Source organism: Archocentrus centrarchus, chromosome 24 (assembly GCF_007364275.1).
Source record: "Archocentrus centrarchus isolate MPI-CPG fArcCen1 chromosome 24, fArcCen1, whole genome shotgun sequence".
Classification (NCBI taxonomy): Eukaryota; Metazoa; Chordata; class Actinopteri; order Cichliformes; family Cichlidae; genus Archocentrus; species Archocentrus centrarchus.
The window spans coordinates 6,796,919-6,809,947 of record NC_044369.1 but is presented as its reverse complement, the minus strand read 5'-3'; the positions used below and the strand labels follow the sequence as shown (position 1 = coordinate 6,809,947).

The 13,029-nt window shown below is 39.4% G+C and overlaps 1 protein-coding gene across 2 annotated transcripts in view; it reads right to left on the bottom strand.

Annotated features, from left to right (window-relative positions):
• The window catches only part of trim67 (tripartite motif containing 67), a 56,180-nt gene that overhangs the window by 32,926 nt on the left and 10,225 nt on the right, over positions 1 to 13,029 (bottom strand). The window lies entirely within an intron of this gene.

The window sequence follows — 13,029 nt, the reverse complement described above, 5'->3', positions numbered from 1 at the left end:
GATGTTGGCTGTTCTCTGTCAAGATGATCCCACACTGCTTCAATAATGTTGAGATCCGGGCTCTGAGGTGGCCAGTAATGATTGGTAGTGTTCCATTGTGTGTTTTTTCTATCCAGGTATGCTTCTACTGTATTGGCAGTGTGTTTGGGATCACTGTCATGTTTTTCAGATGGTATTGTATGGTGGATCAAAATCTGACAGTCCATTTCTGTGTTCAGAATTACATCAATTTTGACAAGATCCCGAACACCACTGGCAGACGGCTGTAGTCACTCACTGTTGTACCTCTCTCCTGACCTCCTCTGTATATATTAATGACAGTTTCAACAAAAAATTTGAAGGGCCAAATGCATCTCTCAGGTCCTGTGTCCAGTCTTTGCTGGGGGGGTTTGCACAGTACTATAATCATTTTAAATAGAGATTAAATCATATATTCAATATAAGATTTATTAAGGTTGAGGCTCATTAAACATAAGACTGCGTGAAATTTAAAAAAAAAATAAGTTTGCAAATATTTTCTCTAATGGTTCTCACAATTTTAAAGCTTCTAAAATGGGTAATGTGTTAGGAATGAAAGGATGCCATGTCATTTGATGGAAATGAAAATTATCAACCTACAGAATTCATAGACCCCCTGAAAATCAAGGTGACAAAATGATGCGGCAGGCTAGTCCATTTTGCCAAAAATTCACAACAGCAACTCAAAATGATACTCGGTAGTTTGTATGACACCTACACAATTGTATCTATGCCTGAAAATATCGTGGCGTGCTCCTAATGAGACGACGGATGGTGTCCTGAATGATCTCCTCCAAGATCTGGACCAGGGTAATACTAAGCTCCTGAACAGTCTGACGTGCAATGTCTGAGGTGTTCTATTGGTTTTAGGTCAGGTGAGCGTGGGGGCCAGTCAGTGGTATCAATTTCTTCATCCTCCACGAAGTGCCTGCTCTCACCACATGAGGCTGGGCATTGACATGCACCAGGAGGAACCCAGGACCAACCGCACCAGTGTAGGTTCTGACAGTGGGTCCAAGGATTCCATCCCAGTACCTAATGGCGGTCAGGGTGCTGTTGCCTAGCCTGTAAAGGTCTATGCATCCCTCCGTGGATATGCCTCCCCAGCCCATCACTGACCCAACTCCAAACCGATCATGCTGAACAATGTTACGGACAGCGGTGGAAAACAGCATCGTGTTTTCCACCGCTTCTCAAAACCCTTTCACATCTGTTACATGTGCACAAGGTGAACATGCTCTCATCTGTGAAATGCACAAGGTGCCAGTGGTGGGCCTGCCAATTCCAAAATTCTATGGCAAATGCCAATCGGGTTCCATGGTGTTGGGCAGTGAGCACAGGGCCCACTAGAGGACATCAGCCTTCAGGCCACCCTAATGAAGTCTGTTTCTGATTGTCTGGCCAGAGACATTCACACCAGTGGCTGCTGGAGGTCATTTTGTAGGGCTCTGGTAGTGCTCATCCTGTTCCTCCTTGCACAAAGGAGCAGATACCGGTCCTGCTGATGGATTAAGTACCTTCTATCACCACGTCCAGCTCTCCTAGAGTAACTGCCTGTCTCCTGGAATCTCCTCCTTTTGAGACTGTGCTGGGAGACACAACAAACCTTCTGGCAATGGTAAATATTCATGTGCCATCCTGGAGGACTTGGACTACCTTTGCAACCTCTGTAGGGTCCAGATATAACCACATGCTACCAGTAGTGACACTGACCCTAGCCAAATGCAAAACCAATAAAAAAAAAAAAAAACAGAAAAGATGAGAAGGAAAAAATATCAGTGGTCTCCACCTGTAAACCATTCCTGTTTGTAGGGTTGTCTCATTGTTGGTCCTCTAGTGCACCTGTTGTAACACCAAAGCAGCTGAAACTGATTAACAACCCTCTCTGCTACTTACCTGACCACATCCCAGAATATCAATATCCCAGAGGTTTTACTCGCTTGATGCTATACTCTGATTAAAAAGTGTTCCTTTATTTATTTATTATTTTTTAGCAGTACATAATAAGAAGAATATAAATACTACATTGAGGTGATTAGAAGATGACTTTGGATCCAACGTCTTTGCAAAATTTAAAGAAAAGAAAGCTTCGGACACTAAGGCTGGTTAACCCAGGCCAGCTATTAAACTACCACACCAGGATATTAACTGAATATAATAAAAAAAATCATCCAAAATATCCATATAATCAACAACTACAACACATATTCCTACACACCATGAACCACTCAGGAAGTGGTTCAGTAGTTGTGTGTGTATCACTTGCTGGTAAATAAGAAAAAGCAGGACAAAGGAAACACACATGCCAAGCTGTGATGAATCTCCTCTGCTGTGGCTGCACCCACATGTCCCACCTGCTTACTCTTTTTCTGGATGGTTATCTCATGAATGGATGTACACATATGCACACACACACACACACACACACACACATTGAAAGAGAGCCAGAAGGCAATATGAAAGGAGCAGACATCCTTCATTGTTATTCTCAGTCTTAAATAATAGCTGTATTTGCTATAAGGAGCAAAGGTCAAACTCATGACATGTATGCTGATCAGATACAAAGAAATTTAACTGTGTTTAAAAATCAATGAGCTTGGATTAATTTGATTAATAAATTAAGTGAAAAGCCAATAATATATCTGTCTTTAAAAAAAATCTTTAAGTCACTATAATAATGTTTAAGTCCTCATATTATTAAATTCTTTAATTGTCACAGTTAAATCCATATAATTAACCAGTCAGCATCTCTTTGTGTGCTTTGTTTAAGCCCTTTGGCTTCCTTCCTTTGCTGAACCCAAACAATGATTTCTAATTTTGGATTTCTTTACCATGATCCTTTATTTGTGAGACTATGGTGCTGAATGCCTATACTTACATTTTCTCACATGCCAATAAAAACATGTTTATCATAATTTATTCAGTAGTAAAATTACAATCAATGCCCATGTTTAAGTATGGATTATAACAAAAATTTTCTTCATTTATCATCCATCCAGTGGTTTGGTTTCATCTGTAATCAGTCCTCTAATTACATACTCTCAATACATCTCCACAAAAAGCAGTCCTCCATCCTCCCCAACAGATCTTATCATCGTCCATCCCTCTCCTGTATGCGTGCTGCTAGGAGTCAGGAGGAGGGACGTGTGGAGGTTATGGTTCACCAATCATCCCAACGCTCTTGTGAGACTCCTCACTGCTCCTCACCAAGAGGCCATCTGGCACAGCCTGGCCTAAGTGTGTGTGTGTGTGTGTGTGTGTGTGTGTCTGTGTCTGCATGCCAAGATGCTAACAAGGGGATGACGGATGTGCCATATGAGTGCTATCCTGGCACATCCCCTCCTGTCTTATACGTCCCATCTGGTTTTTCATTCAGTTTAACTTCAGCACTGTTGATCAAGTCAATAATCTGATACTTCCATTTTCTACCCTTTCTGCTCTTTCATTCACTATATGCAGACATCTTTTTATTCATTCTTTGATTTTCTTTTACCCAAAATTTGTGGGTTACTAGAGATATGGAGCTGGAGTTTATCCCAGCATGCTTTGTAAACAAGGAAGAAAGACACAAAGAAGGAACAGTACCAGCCTGGGCAGGGATTTCTCAGTTAGTATTCCAGAAGAGATGTGGCCAAAAGGCAGCATAAAAGACAACAAAGGACTGAGACAAAAGAGGAAAAAGACAACTGCCACTTAGAAGATTAAGAAATGAATGTTTCTAGCTGCAAATACACATTTCTGTGTGACAACAACCCAAATGCTAAGGATGCTCTGACCAAGAGTTGGATTTTCTTTATCCTTTAAAATGACTTGAATACATCAGTAGTAATCAGCAGTAATAGTAAACAACAGTAGTAATCATTCAAAAGCAGGTAGACTGTGTGGCAGATTGAGTCAACTTGAGACATACACTCTTGATTATGTGCAACTATAGACCACAGAAACTGCAAAACCTCAAAGAATCAGTCTGAAGTCACTTTAACTGTTTTATTTGAACCAATAAATCTCAAACACACACAAACACAAAATCTCTTGAAATGTAAAATTTAACTGCCTGGCTAAGTTGTTTTTTTTTTTTTGTTTTTTAAATGAATCTATGTATCCATCCATCCTGCATCCAGCATCAGTATATTTATTTTATTTCTTTGCCTAGGTTTTGGCACCATTTTGCTGTCATGATTAAAATAATAACCAAAGTTGAATGTTATGGAATGATGCTTAACAGAAATATTTTTCAAAACAGTTTCAAACATAAAGTGAACTTTGCATTCTAAAATTCAATGTTTTGCCAACCCATCCATTCACCCTGGCCTCCTCCCTGATAATGGAATACTGTTCCCATAGAAAGGCTTTTATTTTGTTAAACTAATTAGTATACAAAAAGAAGACCAAAAGACTTTGACAGACAATTCCTGACCTTCCTGGATGTGAATTTTAAATGGAACATATTTATATTGAGCTTTTCTAGTCTTATTAACATCTGTCAGATTATTGATTTTGGTATCTGTTATGCTGACACCGGAAATACATGAAACATAAAGACACCATTGCTCCTTTATTCATTCATTGGATTTCATATTATATAGTCTGTTCAGTAGTTTTTTTAAACAGTAAGCAACCACATATTGTAGTGAATCTGGATGCTGTATTTTGCTTCATACACATGTTATATATTCTGTCTATGCTCTCAGTTCTGTACTGTTGCTACTTGCTGCTACATTGACTGATTATTTTCCTTTTGATTGAGAAATGTTGTAACTGCAAAACTTAACCAAGCTATAATTTTATTAAATTTGCAGTAATTCAGCTGGAAACATGACGCTCTCAAATTTCTCAGTTGCTAAAATGTGACGATATCACATTTTAGCAACAGAGTGTGTTGCACATATAAACAAGCTGGAGGATCTTTTTTGTTACTAAAAAAGTCCAAAAAAAACCTATTACATCCCTTTAGTGTTTTTCTTAGAACCACAAACCATTTTCCTGACATTAACGCCCATAATTTAATGAATACCTTCTATTGTTCTGCTCATCTGCTTTGTTCAAACACCTGTGTCAAGAATCATTGTTTTGAGATTTTAAATAACACTGCATGAGGACCTGTTCTTACCAAGTATGGATATTCTGTCATCACAGTGCACTGGTCTAAATTTGGCTACAGTCAGGGTGCATCAACCTACAGCAGACTCCAGTGAAACTGTGTGCAACAGTGTTGAAATGTGACAAGTCTGCCCTGCGGGAAAAGGACTAGTGAGTCAGGGAAGAGATTTGGAACAAAGAAGAAACACAGAAACTGATGTAGGAAATGAAAGTGAAAAATAAGAGATAAGAAATAGATTTCATCTCAACAAGGATCAACACACCCGAAGAGCAAGACTCTACATCCAGAAATCCAATTTCTTCAATCCTTTGTTTCTTTTGTTCTCCTCCTCTTGACCTTTTTCATCCTTTATAAGTCCTCCAAATGGAAATGTCATTTTTCTTTTTCTCGCTGTCAGCACCCCTCAGCTCTGCTCTCCGAGACAAGTGCTATTATCTCATTATCTTATTATAGGAGCAATGCAGTACCATTTATACAGTCTGTGACATTCAGAGAGACCAATGACATTCATGGGGGTGCAGCTGTGTTGGTTTACAGAGAGGGTTCAGCTCAGGATGCAGGAGAAGAGGCATGAAAACTGGAGCTGAACTGCTTTAGACTCTTAAGCACTGCAGAACATGTGGAAAACAGGAAGAATCCAACCCTGCATCTGTGAGTGTAGATATGCTCCATCAGAACCAAAGCAGGAACCCATCAGCCAACTTTTTCTGTATAACCAGGATATCTGGGTCAAGACTTCCTGATTTTTATGTGTATATATATATATATATATATATATATATATATATATATATATATATATTTCTTCTGCAATTGTTTGAGACAAGACGTGTTCTGTCTGTTTTTTGCTGTCTGCTAAAACGTGACTGGACAATGATACTTGGACTACAAACTGAAGCCAGACTACAGTAGCTTTGTATGATTCACAAATCTCACTTTAAGAAAAATCTCTTATAAATGGCTCACTAACATATTTGGGAATATAAGGCAATCTCCTGGCAAACTGTGCATTTAGAGCAGAAGGCTAAGCTTTTCAATCATAGGAAATACTTGTACATATGCTGACACCAGCATATTAAACTTTGACCATGTTTAAAGGTAATTCTGTACTGCAAGATGGTCCAGCAACTCATTGTAACCTTTATTTAACCAAGAACGTCATTAAGAACACCTTGTAATGGCCCGTTTATGGCCCATGCCAAACGTGAGGCTGTCGTGCATCACCTATTGTCTTTTCAGTTTGTCATGTACCTCTTAATTTTTATAACTTATATTTTATATCAGAACTCAGGGGTTTCCAGATTACAGAGACAGAGAGACACGCTGCAACAACAAACAAAACTTAAAAAAAACTGACCAGACCATATCTTTACATTTGTACATGCTATAGTATGTACCAGTACCATCTTGTGGAATATTTCAATATACTATACATCAATAGAATCTTCATAAGCCTAATTTTAATAATATGGATGAAGGAAATCATAGTAACTACAGAGAGTAGCTAAAAAGTGCACTAACCCACGAAGAAATTGAAAATTGTTTTTTGTATCTACATATTATGCTACATACAGAAATGCCATAGCTGTACATGCTAATGAAAAAGATCAAGTGCATGGAGTACGTTTTGTCATTTGCACTTTTTATGCAATTTCTGCGAACTTGTTAGCGGAAGGATACAGCGCTCTGGGACACGTTGAATTCATGATATTTAAGTGTAACCTCTCTGGTTTTATATGCAAAAAGAATTATTGCTTTATCGTATGTGGTTGTAATTCAACCAGCATTTAAAAGCAGTTACGCAATTGGGACCGCCAGCGCTCCGGTCGGTCACAAATGTGATGATGTCACAGCTGGACTGTGCAAAAAGCAATAAGCAAAGCCTTCTTAGGAAGCTTCCTCTTTTCTTTTTCTTTTAAACTAAAGATTTTCTATTTGAAAACACCTTGACTGGTAAAATACATCCCACTGCTGGTGAAAATTTTAGTTACATTTTCAGAGGGTAACTACAAAATGTACCTTTTAATGTGACCATCCACAACGATAACAGGATAAATTAAAAAACAAAATAAGTCATCTGCACTCAGGTCACAGCTGCAAATCTCAGGTGACAGTTTCTCGAGTAGACATGAAGACAGTCGGCAAAGGCAGAAAAAGTTTGAAAGTGTTTCATTTCTCCAAACTCAGGTGAAGCTAAGTGAGGTCAGTTTGCTCTGTTGTAAAGACACATACCATTTAAACACAAGCTTGTTTACAGGACCTTTGTTGTATGTTTCTTTCCTCATTTTTTCTCTACCAGTGCTAAAAGGAAAAAAATAAATTGTGGTGCTTGTTGCAGCTAATTCACGCTTTTAAGTTTTGTTAATGTTATAGCGACAGCAGTGTTGACACACAGGAGAACAATAGGAAGTTTTTATGTGTTTGGCTGTCAGCCAGGGGAAGGCTTGATTATGGCGATGACCTTGCAAAATGACACCCATGGGACATCGAGCACAGAAGGAGGAGGGGCTGAACCTCCCCTTTTACTTCCCCACCTCCCATTTTATGTCTTCTCATTTGCATTTATCAGCCTTTATATCTTTCAATTTCTGTTTTCGCTTCCACACAATCATAAATCCTTCTATTTATTTTTTTTCAGCAGAGGTTCTGATATTGTTCCGCATTTTGAAACTTTTGGCAGTTTTCATGTCTTTAAAAAGTATATCTCTTAGTGCATTCAAGGTCACACATTTAAGCATACTGCAGCTGGATTCATGCTGACCAATAAAATTGCCTCTTCACTAAAAGCTTTACTATCTCACGCTCAAAATTTTCCCAAAAAAGGCACTGACTTCCCTCTTTTCATGTAGAAACACAGGAAAGCATCTTAAATTAAACATCAAAACTGGTCAGCACACTGCCCTGAGCTCTGGAGAGATAAAGTTACCGTAACATGTGAAGTGGAGGAAGCAGACTGCAGGGGTGAGACTGTCTGCAACCAAGAGCCAGTTCCTGATATATTACAGAAGAAGCAGCCGCCTCCACTCTGTGCGTCACAGCTCACATGCACTGCTCTATGCCGGGTGTCGGTCATTTACACCACATGGATGAATAAAAATATTTTCTTATAGTTCTATATTTGACAGACTCTGCAAGGTGTTTGCTGGTGGTAAAAGCACAGAAATATCACACAAATCGCCCACATTATTGCACCTTTACAAGAGTAAAGCTCAGTTTAGATTACAGGACTGTCAAGTAGTCGGGTTAAAGCAGGCAAGCGAGGGGGTAGCAGGAAATTTTAGCTGGATGGTGGTTTCTCATCGAGATTACTTTTGACAAGTTAATCCAACCTTTCTTTCACTGGATGGCTGCACTAACCTCAAACTTTGCTGTTCCACATTAATTGGTCTTTCAATCATCTACGTGCTGTGGGGAGTAGAGGGAGAAGCACTTTAACAGCAGAGTGAGCTCTGATGTGTCTGCCACTGCAACGGCTAAGAAGACTGCATCTTACTGCCGAACGCTTCTACTGCTGTGGATTGTGGCACTTTTATTTTGATGTCACTGACTGCTGGTTTGAATTTCTCCGCATCAGCTAAAGTTGCTTTCTCTGTTCCTTTGACCCATTTATTTTGTTGTCTACCAGTAGTTCAATTTTTTTTTTTTTTCCTTCAGGAGTTTCCACACCACCTCACTTGAGCAATTCAAGTGCCTTTTTGGTGTTCTCATCTCACAGAGGAGCTATTTTTCTGTCACAGTCAGATCTCTGGTCTTTATTTTGTATGTCTTCAGACTCCACTTGTGCCCTTTTGCTCTGTGAACAAACTGTCTTAAAGGAAATACCTGGACAGAGTGCTTTTCTACACCTGCCAGTTGGTAAGACAGGTAGCCAAAGCCATCTATAAAACACAACCTGTGACCTTGTGTATGTAAAGACCATTGCATGAAAGCTGATAACAGTTTCTTTTATTTCACTTTTGTTTTGCTTTCCCCTCCAATTAAGAGGAGTTAGCAAAATGTCAATAAAGTAACTGAAAGGGCCAAATTGTCATATTTTTGACATCAAATTGCGGACCAGAAGTAGGGGGTGTGGCCAGATGCGGACCGCGAGTTTGAGACCCCTGCCTTAAAACATCAAGTTTCACATCCCTTTAGCATACTGCTGGAAGGCACTGTTGTTAATGTTTCACATGGAAGACACAAATGGGCTGAAATAATAATAAATATAATTAAATAAATATAATATAAAAATTTAAGAAACTGAACTGTAGAGCACACACATTCTCAGGCCAGCAAAGGTAATATGTATTCATGTAGATATGAACTATATTTATCCATTGTTGCTACCACATAGCAATTAATACAATATTGAACAACAGCCCAAAATAACTTCTTATTGGCAAATCCACATTTTTTTATGTGAATAAATGTTGCCAAAGCAGTCATTTCCATTAACCCTTAGAGCGTCATACACAGTATGGTGGTATAAACAGCTCTGCTGTAGCAGAGCAATCAATCTATCCTTCCCTTAGTCTAGTCAGCCAGCTATGTTACAGTATTAGTAGCTCACAGCAGGTGGAGGTCAAAACCAATCTCCTTTCTCCCCTTCGTACTCTACCATCACCCAGCCTCCCAATCCTCTGCTGCTCTGCTACACAGCCATTTATAGGCTAATGCTACACGGCTGCTGCTATACATCAACACTTCGAGCACGAACCAAACACTAAATGTCAAAGACACAATAACCTTTAGTCTGGAAAAAACAAATAAATGTGAGGTAAGAATTGAGCAGATTTCTGTTTGGTCACAGTAAGATTTGTATTTTTAAAGGTCCAAAACTCTAAATCCATATTTAAACTATTTGACATGAAAAATAAAACAAAATGTGGGATTGAACTCACAAAGCTTTCAACACAACTTAACAACATTCACAGAAAAATGAACATATTAGAGCAGATCATGTGTGAAGATGTCATGCTCATGTTCTTACATAACTGACACTGCAAAACAGTCTGATGAGTTTCAGCTGTGTGTCATTTAATTATGTCATTGTACACCTAAAGCTATTCAACACAGACTGTAAACAACATATGATGTTCATGCACCAACCACTCTTCACTGTGCTTAAGCTAATTAAGCACCTAATTGGTGGTTGAGTGAGAGCTGTCATTAGGATGAGTCACTATTATTAAAAAAGGAATAGCTGCTGAGCAAGTGCTCCATACAGAGCAGAAACTACTTTAATCACCTATATGCAAAACATCAAAATTCAATGTTAAGCAAATGTAGTCCGGTAAAGCCTGCTTCATCTCCATGCATATTCAAAACCTTTGAGCTGCATGTGCGTGTTCCTTCTAAACATAAAATAAATTACTTATATATCAGTGGCAGGCTCAAGTTCATACTTTTCTTAATCAATGAATCAGGAGACGTCTGCGCCCAGTTCTTCCATCTCTCCTTTCACTCTATAATGAAACCACTCTCTGTTTGCCACCCAGCCAGTGCACCACGCTCCCCAGAGAACCAAATTCCTCCCCAGAGGTCTCAGATGAACTACAGCAGGGATCAGTGGCCACAGCCAGTACTGGTGGCTTTGTTTTATCACCCCGAGTTTTCCTCCTGGGGGTTAGCTACTGAGGAAAGAGCACTACGGCAATAAAAAATGGTGCAGTGCAAAGAACAGCCCACGTTATCAATTATTGATCGGGGCTTATTCCATATTAATGAATGCAAACGTAGGTAGATAGCTGAGGGCATGATTGTCATAAAATGAGTGGAAATTAGGTTTGTTGGGGATAATAACTCTATTAAGGATTATCATGGGATGTTCTGTACAGTTTTCTGTGCAGAGACTTGAGATAATTAGTTCTCGACTACAGCGGAAACATACAAGCTGACAAATGCATGCACACATGCTGGCACACACAGATAAGCTCCTCTATAGGTGCAAAACCTCCCTTTAATTTATAGCATGTCTTAATGAATGAACAGACACTTGTAACCATGGTAACAATGCTCATTGTTCCACTATAGGATGTCCCCCCACTTTCCTCAGAAGTCTTGTATCAGCAGTCGCTCTGATACCAAAAATAGATCTTACTCTCTCACACACACACACATGCACGCGCACACACATACACGCATGCAGCCTTTCTGCAGAGGAGCCTGCTGTGTTACGGCCAAAGGAGAGGATGTGTTGTAAAGTGTGCATTAACCTACATTCATTGCACAAGGCCTGTAGCACAGCCCTGAGTTACTGAGAGCCATCGTGCATGTGCGCTTTGTCCTCATGACATTGTAGGGACAGAAGTCTTTTCGGATAGTCATATTATTGGGACTGAGCTCCCACGTGGGGACAAAAATCCAGTCCCCATGAGGTCAGATTTCAGATTTGGTTTTAGGGTTACAGATTAGGTTGCACATCCCATCTCCTCCTAAAGCGTTACACTTCAGTAACATTGTTTGATTTAGGAGGTATTGTCTTTTTTTTCCCCACGGTGAATGATGTGTTTCATGCTAGTTGCAGTGATTGTAGTTCTGAGTTACCAACTCAAACATACACCAATCAGTCCCAACATTTAAACCACTGAAAGAGGTAACTGAATGCCTTCATCATATTAAATCTTGTGCCTTGTAAGGTAAGTGGGTTTGAATGGAGTGGCTGAAGAGATGTAGACAGAAATTCAGTGAAAAGGAGAGAAAAATTCAGATAAATGAAGGGTAGGTTTTATTGCTTTTATTATTAAACTTTTATTTAAAAGAAAAAAAATATTTTGAGATAAAAAAAAAATTCTTATTCAAAAGATGTCCTACATGTAGGTATTGGATTCAGGGATGCATGAGTTAAGGCTGAAGTTATCCTTTTAGGCAGCAATGTAAGTCAATGCAATGTCCTGATATGTAACATGCTACAAATGTGTGTGTTTGTGTTGCTGGGCCTGAGGTAAGAGGCGAGCAGAGCTGACCTGTTACGGTGGGCGTGCTGCCATCTGGAATGAGGTTAGTCAGACACGGCCAGTCGACACAGATCTGTGCTCACCCTCAATTACCTCAGCATCTCTGACAGAAGAAAGCCATTCATTGTGCTGCCAAAATTAAACTCTTGTAATGGAGCCTGAGGCACTGATTCAGTTCTACAAGCTGTATTAAAGACAGAAGACACTCAGTGTCACATTAAGAAAATCAGCACACTATCACTGTCACTTCATAGCGTCACAGTAATGTGAGGTTAGTTATTCTTATACCAACAGTAATTTCATATAAGAATAAACAGCTTCAAACAATAATTTCCCCTCTCCTTAATAAAAACACACCCACACTGAAGACTGTGTGTTACTGTAGTTTTTTCATTCTTGGGCCCTTTTAGAGTAGCTTTACAGGAGTCACAGTTCTAAGTAATTCTTATTTGTCTTATATTGGACCCCGGTGCAACCCCTCAGTTCAGCCTCTGTGCGAAGCAAATTGATTTCCCTTTAAACCAGTTTTCTTTTGATTGGCTGCCCCCAGTGAACAGAGGCTTTAAACTGAATGAGTGAGCATTTGTGCTTGGTGTCTGTAAATCCCATTTGACCTCTCAGGTCATCGGGTGCAGATCTTTTAACTGTTCCCAGAATTAGATCTGACTTTGCTGAGGGTGCTTTCAGTTACTGTGGTCCTCTTCTGTCTCCTGACCTGAGGTCAGTTACAACTGTGTCGACATTCAAAAACAAAATGTAAACTTTTTTATTCTCACAGGCCTGCACTTAATAACTGTGTGTGTGTGTGTGTGTGTGTGTGTGTGTGTGTGTGTGTGTGTGTGTGTTCATGTGTGTATGTTAAGATGGATTTTATCAGACCCACTCTAGCATTTGCTTCATGTTCCACGTTTTAGGTTTAATAAAGCATCTCCTTAAAATCCATGTATATATCTCATTTGGACATTTTAGAAACCT